The sequence below is a fragment of the Microcebus murinus genome, chromosome 9, assembly GCF_040939455.1.
Source record: "Microcebus murinus isolate Inina chromosome 9, M.murinus_Inina_mat1.0, whole genome shotgun sequence".
NCBI lineage: Eukaryota > Metazoa > Chordata > Mammalia > Primates > Cheirogaleidae > Microcebus > Microcebus murinus.
The window spans coordinates 2870390-2880990 of NC_134112.1; positions in this window are offsets into that span (position 1 = coordinate 2870390).

The following is a 10601-nucleotide window of genomic DNA, read 5'->3' on the forward strand; positions in this document are numbered from 1 at the left end:
CATCTTGAGGTTCCAGAAAGAAGCTTCGAATCCTGGAAAGCAGGCTGCGGGAAGGAGAGGAGTGGGCTTCTGTGGGTTCTCTCCTGGTGCCGCTGCCGGCCGTTTGCGGCCGCGTCCTGACCCGAGCCCGGGAGTCCCCGTGCTGGAGAACACTGCCCATTACGGGCAGAGGGGCAGAGTAAGACCGCAAGCCTCGATTTCCCAGGACAACTCCACTGTACGGCTATTGTAATACAATTTTCAAATATTTCCCATATTGGACAATAAATTATGTGGCCGTGTTATGTAACCGAGATTCACAAGGCCGCGGGACAGAGAGACAGAGTCACCGAGGCTGTAATAATCAAAAGGAGTTTTATTGTCTAGCACGAGCTAGGGTCCGAGCCCCCAGAGTGCCAGCACAGTGGACTCTTATTTGGGCAGGGATCTACCCTTGTGTGCTAGTGAGCCTTTTATACCTAAGCTGTTTACACCCTGGTCATGCATCCACCCCCACAGTGATTCTTACTTCATCTTGCCCCTGATAGGCTCTAACCTGTTCCAGGCCCTAGCTGAGAGACTCCAGTTTCCGAGTTCTTTGTCTTTCTCCATGCATCCCATAATGTACTCATAATGCCTTGCAGTTAGCAAACAAGCAGTAAACAGAAGCTGGAAGGTGTCCATTGTCCTTATAGCCCAGTATCTTACAGCTGAGTAAGAGATATGGTCAGGAAGAAGCATTGTCTCACACACAGGTTTTCTGCTTGGTGAACTTACATACGTTCTTCTCATCTACCAGTCACTTCTAAGTCCTGTTGTTCCAAGAGTAAACAGCACTTTGAGTATGTATGTTTCACCTCTGGTTTTGTCCTTGCTCCGTTAAGCTGAATGCTTAATGAGGTTTCTGTTAGCATTTTCTCTGTTTAATTTCCCATGAAATATCACAGGGCTTCTTAATATGGAATGATGGGTGATTTTCTTAAATCTACACAATATCAAGTTGAAATTACAGGCTTATGGAATGTGAAACATACTTTTTAAAATACCAGTAATGATGTATTTCCAATCATTTTAAGCATATATGGTTGTGAGAGCTGTTGTTAATATTTAGTCAATGGGGGACAGAGATAATGTATTTCTAGTCTCATGCTTGGGAAACCAATATGAAAAGAATATTTTTAGTTAAAATATCTGAGATTAATGGAAACTTTAGGATATGATGTGATAGAATAATTTTTTCTAGTTTTGCATCTATTCTAATTCTATCATTGTTCCATTCTTGCAGAGTACTTTTCTCAAAATGGATATCTTGTCAATCTTTCTGTTGTTATCAGTAAATAAGTTAAATGGAAAACTAGATCCTATATTTTCATGTGGGACAAGAAAGTAGAATTGAATCTATCCATTAATGAACCAGCAAGTCACTTACACAGATAATCATTATACATTTTGCAGATAATATGGCTTCACTATCAGAAAAATTATCATGTCTATCTATATGGACATCACCTGTACAGTATATGCAAAAATCAGTGAGAGGTGATTTTTAAAATATTGAATCATATGGTAGACAGTACAGCAAACCGTTATGTTAGAAGTATAGGTGAAATAAATAATGTGTGCTCATAGGGGAGGAGAGAAAATTGAGCAAACTAATGAGTTTAAAATGTCAATTCAAACTTGCTGCTATTCACATACAAATTGCATTTAGCAAATGTTCTCTGGGGTGACAGTATGTATGTGTCTATGTTATTCCTATTCACAAGATGCACTAGAGGGAAAGATTTCTCAGAGACAACTGCTCTAAGATTGAACATAAACCATACTGGGCTTAAAAAGAGAAAGTCCAGGAATTACTGTGTATTTCAAATATCAGATAAAAGGGAATGCCCGGTATGCAATGATAATCAACAATGGTTGTTAACACAATATATCAAATCAATATTTGGATTAACTTTTGAATTACAAGGACAAATGGATCAAGTTTTGACTCTTTAGTAGATTAATCTTATTATGCTAAGATGTCATTTCTTCTGTTTTTCCACAAGGAGATTACAAATTTGCAAACCTCAGCTGCTCTCATTTTATGCTCTTGTTAAGGCAGAAGCTATTCAGTTCATTAATCAATGTCTCTAAGTGCTCACTAGTTATATATGGCTTTGTAGTTTAAGCTGTTTTTCCAACTTCCTAAATTATCACCTTTATTTGTGCTTGCTCTTTTTCACTATCACTTTCTTATTGACCATATAATGAAAATAAAACACCAGAGTTTAATAACATTTAAATTTCATTTACATTTCAAAGATTAAATTAAACCCAAGTATAAATGAATGTGTGACTTATATTTACATTATTTTGGCATCAATTTGCTATTCTTCCTCATACACATAAATAGAGACTATATCTAAACCCAGAATTTCAAACATTCAAGCAAGAAAACATGGGTGTTGTCATATTAGAATCAGTGGTAAGTTATGGTCATTGCACTCATAATAAGATTAGTGTATGAGCTTATACACTCATAGTGTATGAGCTTCCTATTGCTGCTGTAACAATTACCACAGATTGGTGGTATAAAACAAAGCAATTGCATTAGCTTGTAGTTGTGGAGGTCAGATATTTGAAGTGCGCCTTAGAGGGCTAACATCAAGTTGTTGGCAGGTCTGCATCCCTTCCACAGGCTGTATGGGAGCATCTGTTTCCTTGATTTTCCGGCATCTAGATGCTGTCTTCACTCCTTGGATCATGACCTCATTCTTTCATCTTAAAAGCCAGCAGTTTGGGCTATTTCTAGTACTACCACCTCTGTGGTCTGCTCTCTTCTGCCTGCCTCTTCCACTTACAAGGAAGCTTGAGACTACACTGGGCGCACCCATTTAAGATAACCTCCCGTGTCTCAGGGTCATTTGATTAGCAACCTTAATTCCATTTGCAACCTAATTCCCCCATTGCCACGTAACCTAACATATTTATAGATTTTGGGGATTAGGACATGGCATTTCTAGGAAGGCCTTATTTTTCCTACCATGCTTAAACATAATCTATTTATCTGTAGATTAAAATGTTCGTTATTTTCCTTCCTCCCAGTATTTTATAAAAACATTTCAAGGCCGGCACAGTGGCTCATACCTGTAACCCTATCGCTCTAGGAGGCCAAGGTGGGCAGACTGTTTGAGCTCAGGAGTTTGGGACCAGCCTGAGCAAGAGCGAGACCCCGTCTCTACTAAAAATAGAAAGAAATTAGCTGGACAACTAAAAATATATAGAAAAAATTAGCTGGTCATGGTGGTGCATGCCTGTAGTCCCAGCTACTTGGTAAGTTGAAGCAGGAGGATTGCTTGAGTCCAGGAGTTTAAGGTTGCTGTGAGCTAGGCTGACGTCATGGCACTCTAGCCTGGGCACAGAGTGAGATGCTATCTCAAAAAAAAAAAAAGATTCAAAATAACATAAATTGTGATTAAAAAAGAAAAACAGAAAAAAGAGGAAGGAAAATATTAGTAACTACATGGTTGGCTATTAGAAAAGATTCCCTACTCTTTTTTGACTTGAGAAGAAAGCATGTTTGCTGTGGATGATTGGTGATATTGTTTGTGTTTTCTACATGCCTACTAAGTTTGTGCCTATAGCCAATCCATGTTCAAGGCTTGCCTTTTACCTCCAAATGCTTTTGTCCCCCGTCCCTTGTTTCCAGACTTTATACATAGGTAAGTTGTTACCTCTGTCTCCTGACTTTCCTCTCTTCGAGCACATTATCCACATATCTGCCAAATGTGAATACACAAATAACAAACATGAATGTGTCATTCCCCTGATTTAAAATGCTTATTAGTAAATACCTTCAAGACAAAATCTGGGTTCTTAGCTGCTAGAGAGTCAAGCTTACTTATACCGTTTTCATCTTCTGCTACAGCCTTCTTTCCACATCACAGCTATACAGGCCTTCCGTTCTATTTTCATTATTCTGTCTGCTCAAACGCAGCCCTGAAACACCAGCGCACCTTATGCCATGGGCTGCTCCTCAACGGACTGCAGCGACCCGCGCCGGTGCGTGGGTGAGAGGGGGCTCTGCTCCCAGAGCCCTCAGCCCTCTCAGCCAGACAGACCCTCACGTTCCCAAGGCCCACACCAAGACTACTCAGGGAGAGCCACACCTCGTGTGATTAATGACTTTACACATGTTAATCAAGATTTTAAACTGCTAAATAAAAAATGTCCCACCCTACTAGAATGACAAAAATAGCAGCATAATATCAAATTGAAACTATGTGCACAGCTATACTTATATAACTTCAAATTGCTAAAAAATCAATGACTGTTATTGTATATTATTATTCACAATGTCTGGGCATTCTGTTATGGGCAGGAGATATTTGGGTGGAGAGTAAAATAAATACATGATTTATACATTTGTATATGTTTCCTTCATGTAATTTATTTCTCCTACTTTTATTATAGCAAAATTACCAATTATGTTATTGTTATCAAGATGTTCACATAATTTGTATTCTATTGAAAGTAATGGTCAAAATAATTAAAATCATATTAAAAATATACTAAATTTGAATATATTTTTAAAACACAATATGCAACACTTAAGACATTTTAAATAGGTTTTCAAAGTTATTTTTCTTCTAATATTCAAAATGATTTATTTATAACAGAAAGGTAAAACAAATTATAGATAACAAATATTTAAAATTTGAATCAAATGTAAATAGAGCAACATTTTTGTTCATTTTGTTAAATAATTTCATTAGATCTTACTAAATATTTTGTGAAACAACAATGTTCACATTTAATGTCAATGTGGAGAATCATTGGGACATGTCAAGCATTTTACATATAGAATTACATTTATGCAATTTTAATAATGATATAATTGTTTAATATTCCAAAATACTTCTCTGGCACCATGTACATATGAGAGATGTGATGAGCACTCTAATTCCTGAGCAGTCTGAGACCCATGGATTAGAAAATGTAGACAAGCATGAATGACTGTGTACACTACTCATTAATGATCATTCATTATTTAAGAATCTATCACATTTATGTGATCTAGGAGAAAGGACTTAACAAGTTAAATAATGTATCTTTCCTCTTAACTAAACACTCCTGCCACTCAGACCTTCCTTCACTCACATTGCCCTCTCCAATAAATCTGACCTAGGTGGGATTTGCTCATGGTAATTGCTTGCTGAGTGGGAGTCCTTGTCCGCACCTATCTCAGTTGACACAAGCACAACACACAAGCTTTGATGACATTCTTTTTCTTTGGGGACAAAAGGCAAGGGACATTGGAGAAGCATGTGCCCGTGGACTGGTGGTGTTGGTCACGCAGTGATTGTTGGTGGTATGGACCACACTGAACATGAGACCCTGAGTGACCGACCGCAGTGCTTCTGTGCCACTTTATCACAGTCCTTCCATGTTCACGCATTTATTCGTCCGTGTGTGTGTGTGTGTGTGTGTGTGTGTCTGTGTGTGAGTGGTGGTGATGGGTGTGGCTATTTCACACACAGAGAGAAGAACAGGGGCCCTTTTTCCCTGGGCCTAAAAGTTGCATTAACAAATGAAAACTGATACTAAATAAACAGGAAATAAAAACATTTTTTAAAGAACTTATTTCACACAAGAAATATCATTAAACATGTTAATATGACATTTTTTGTAAATTGATTATCATTACAACTATGTATTATATGCAGTCTGAAATCACTCAACACCAACTATACCAAATTAATATATTTGAAGGTTGTGTTAAGGAACCTGCATTTTTAACCAGCTCCTTAATGTAGAAGACAGTTTCAAAAACATGGCTACATGCTGTCAGCAACTTGAGTCCCAGGTCATGCCTGGCTTCCCTTTGCTTAGTGCAGAGCCTGGTGCATAGCATATGCTAAGTAAAAGAACTCTGGGTTGGGAAAAAGCTAGTTTGACTCAATAAACAATCCCTTACTGACAGCCTTCAGACAACGTTAGCACTGTACTCTTTCATTATGGAAAGAAGAGGCTATATCTGACTGACAAAGGGGAACGCCCTGAGAGGTAAGTAAGAAGTAGTGGCAACTGGGCTCCACGACAGCAACAAAAAAAAGACTAAACAAGAGTTGTGATGTTTGTCCATAATTGTACTCTAATGAAGAAAGTACAAAAATCACAGAAACAGCAGATAAATTTTTATTTTGTTTCATGACATTTGAGCTAAATGCTAGTTTTCACTAAGCTAGTATGTATTTTGTTCTAAAAATTATATAATTCTATTTTAATGGCTAAATATATGTTGATTACAGAAATAAAATAACAGAAAGAGAAAAAATGTTCATATATATGTGTGTACATATATGTATACATACATACATATATGTGTGTGTGTTTCTCCATTTGTGCTGCTAAAACAAAATTCCAAAGACTAGGTAATTTGTAAACAACAGAATGTATTTCTCACAGTTCTGGAGGCTGGAAAGTTCAAGGTCAAGGAGCCAGCAGGTTCCATGTCCCCTGAGGGCCTGATCTCCCTTCCAAGACAGGACCTTTACCTGCATCCTTCCGGGGAGACAAAGGCTGTGTCTTCACATGGTGGCAGGGATGGAAGGGGTGAAGTCACCCCCTAAAGCCCTTTTGCAAGGTGGCTAACTCCACTCATGGTGCTGTACCTGCCAGGACTTACTCGCCTCCTAAAGGCTCTGCCTCTTAGTACTGTCACATTGGCATTAAGTTTCAACACATGAATTTGGGAGGACATTCAGACCACAGCAACATAATTATCTATTTCCTTCTCTACTGATCAATTCTATAGGAATTTTAATGAAAACTGTTTTTAATGTATTTAGCATGCTTAGCAAGAATTTTTTAATTTGTTTCCTCATCAAGCACTGCATATTCCAGAATCAGTTTTAATGTATGGAATATTTTTATTCAATTCCACATCCATGTGTGGAGAAAAATCTAACCTGCCATTCTGCTTCTGTAAACTCCGCTCGCTCAACCCTACTCCCTCCCCTCGCTGGCGCCACTCTGTAACTCCCCAGCCGTTAGTCCTTGGAAATTACTGACCAAGATTAGGAGTTCCCGACATTAGCTAATGTGGTACATGTTTGTGCAAGGTCAAAGCCCATGAAACTTTCCCCCCACCCTGTGACCCCTAGCCACCTGCGTGTGGTTTCTGTCTATAAAAATCCTAAGGAAAAAAGGGCTGGTGCGGCAGCTTCCTTAGCTCGCTTGCCCCTGCGCGCGCTGGTAAATGAATCCACCTCATGCTATTGCATCAAGTCTCTGGACTCTGAGTTTTTTTTGAGCGGTCGCCTCTCCCCCACACGGGCTGTACATTTCTGCGGCCCAACACATGAAAGTTTAGTTTACTTCCAATATTTTATAATGTTATGTCTTGTATACAAATTTTTCAGATGTCTTTTATTATTTCTTAAGATAAATTCCTAGAAGTGAAAAGGCCTTTTCCAAAGGCACCTAGTTTTTAGGCTTTTGTTAAATGTTCCCAGATTGCCATTGCAAAATATTATACTAATTTACAATCCCATCATCAATGTATGAGAATGTTCAGGGCTGTAATTTTTGATGTTTTCATCTTCAAAGTATATTGTAGCATTTTTTTTGCACATCTTGGAGCAGGAGGTGACATGCAGGGAGGAAAAGTCATATAGGAGGCTTTTGATTGCTTGAGGCAGCATAATTGTAACCACTGCTTCTGGGCCACTGACCCAAACTTAAACCTAACACCATTCTGCAACGAGCTTCTTACCTTGTTTTCCTCCCTCTTTAAGCCATGACCATGGCTGCAGTTGTCAGGAAGCACATGGCTAGCATGTGCTAACTATATGTACGATCAACAGCAACTGGGGATAAACAAAATTTGTGACAAGACGATAGTATTTTGGAATGTGTTATTACATTTTACAACCTAAAACCTTAGGTTACATTTACACGCATATCTATAGACACTGGGGTATCTAACCTCATCTCCATCATTACCACTCTAGACAAAGTCAAAGTCACCATCATCTCCTGTGAAGACTATTACAACAGGCACCTAACTATTCTCCCTGCTTCTCGCCCTGTGCAGCTAACACACACAGACACACACACACACGCACACACACACGCACAAATATATCCTCTATCTGGCAGCCAGAGTGGTCAGAATGGTTCTTTTACAACATGTATTAGATTATATCACTTCTCTGTTTAAAACATTCCACGGTCTTCTCTTCTCATTCAGAATGAAAAGCCAAAACCCTACATGGACTTCAAGACGTTTTCTTTCTTAATTTGGGCCCCTACCACCTCCCTGATGTAAGCCCCTATCAGTCTCCCTCTCATTCAGTTGGCTTCTTCAACATTTCTAAAACAGTCCAAGCACACAGCTGCCTCAGGACATTTGCACTTGCTATTTTTAACTGTAATATTATCCTGTTCAGGAATTCATGTTTTCCTCCCTTTCCTTAGATCCCTTCTCAGTTGTCACCTTATCAGACAGGCATTTCCCTAAAAACTTACACACACCCCCAACACACATATTCTCTTGCACTTTTAGAGTCTGCAATTTCTTGGCATGGTGCAACTCTAGAGTTTCATTTATCACCCTCATCATTCCGCAAGGTTCACGTTGCCAGCAATGTGGATGCCTCTGCTAATGCCAGTAACAGAGGCACGTCTTCTAATTTTTGTGTTGTAAATTCGTGATTGAGGGCCAAGCTTAAAACATAATTTGTTTACTGTCAGAAATACAGATGCCATTTTACTTTTATTATAATTAATTACCCCCCTTTCTCTATACATCAGTTACTTTTGCTTATTGGAGCCTAATCCCTGTACTTACATAAGAAATAATTACTCTGTAGCATAGTTTTCTTGAATTATATAGAGATAGACACTGCACTGATCACTGCCTCATGATAATGTGTTTTAGCAAAATGATCCCATCTTATCTTCACAACAATCCTTTGAGGGTAGGTCCTACTTGTGGCTAAACTGAGAACCATAGAACTGAAATAACTAAAAAAAGTCAAACAAAGTAAATGTGGTTAAAATGCGTATTTTTAAAATCTAATTCTAAAGTTTGGTCCTACCTTTATATTTCTAGCTTTGCAGGAGGCAGAGCTTTTCCCTCGTGCCACTCGGGTTACAAGTAGCACTTTTGCCTTTTCTCCCCTGCCTCCCTCTGCCACTCTTTTCTGGGCTGCTGGGATATTCAGAATATACTGCAATCCAAAAGAAAAAATAAGTTGTGTCTTGTTGTGCTATATAAAATCATGAACATTACTGCACCAGGAAAATAATTTATACACATACCATGGTTCTTCTCACTGTTTTCTAGAAGCTCTAAGCCTTTCAAAGAGCGAATATATCTTATGTTTTTGTTTCTTGCTTTGAGAAACGATTTCTGCCATGAAATTTAAATTCTAACCAGTCAGTCTTCTAGTTGTCCAATGAGCAAAACATATGGACTTTTTTTACTTTATGCAGATTCTGGTCTTAAATGCTCTCTTACCTTTTCATGCACACACTTCTGAATCCTACTGATCTTTAGAGATAATTTCAATAACCTCCACAAAATGATAAATTTTTTAAAGTATATACATTGAGCTATGCAATCTCAGAAAGCCTGTATTATTTCCCTTAATTTAAAAATATTATATATACTACATATGCACATGCACACAGTTATGTATATGCAAATGTTATATATATACACACACGTACACAATTATATAATACCACCTAATACTATAAATATAGTATTATTTAGTTAGTATACATAATATTACATATGCACATACACCCAATTATATAACACACATCCAGGTACCAATAAACAGATTTCATAAATATTAACTTTTTTTTAATTCAGATATATTGCAAAGAAATAAGAGCTTACAGATATATATCATGCCTTTTTGTTCCCTTCTCTATTTCATTCTTAATTTTAGTTTCTTGTAGCAAACTTTATTTTGAGATCATTGATTATTCTTCCTAGAAATACATAAATACAGTATTATGTGGCTATATAACAACATAAATGTTATATTTTCTACAAAATGTGATATATAACCTAAACACATATAGCAATAAGCTATGTGATTATTAAGTTTTCTTAACTGATGCCATAGCATACATATCTTTGGAAAGTATTTTTAAGTGATCATATTTTCAAGATTTACAGGTGACACTTGTGGACTTACTTTGTTATTTTATTCTACTATATTGTGATGTAATATTTTAATCTTAAACATTTAGAATTTTGCTAAACTTGCAGCTAGAATTTGAAGTTCAAGGTCAAAGTTACCTTTATCTTAAAATGTACCAATTCTTGCCACATGGATGTCCAAAATGGCCCTACAAATGTATAGCCCTCTCTGCAGGGGCATGTGAATTCCTATATCTCTGTATATCTTGCAAACTTATAAATAGGACATGGCATTACATTTTGCATAAATTTGCATTTTCTGTTTACTACTAAGTTTGAGCATCTTTTCGTGTAAGTTGTCCATTTGGCTTTTTTTCCTTATAAATTATCTGTGTAATATCCTGTGCCCATTTTTCTATGGATTGTTTGTGTTTCTTGTTTATGTAAAATTAACCTTCTTTTCATAGGTCATAATGAT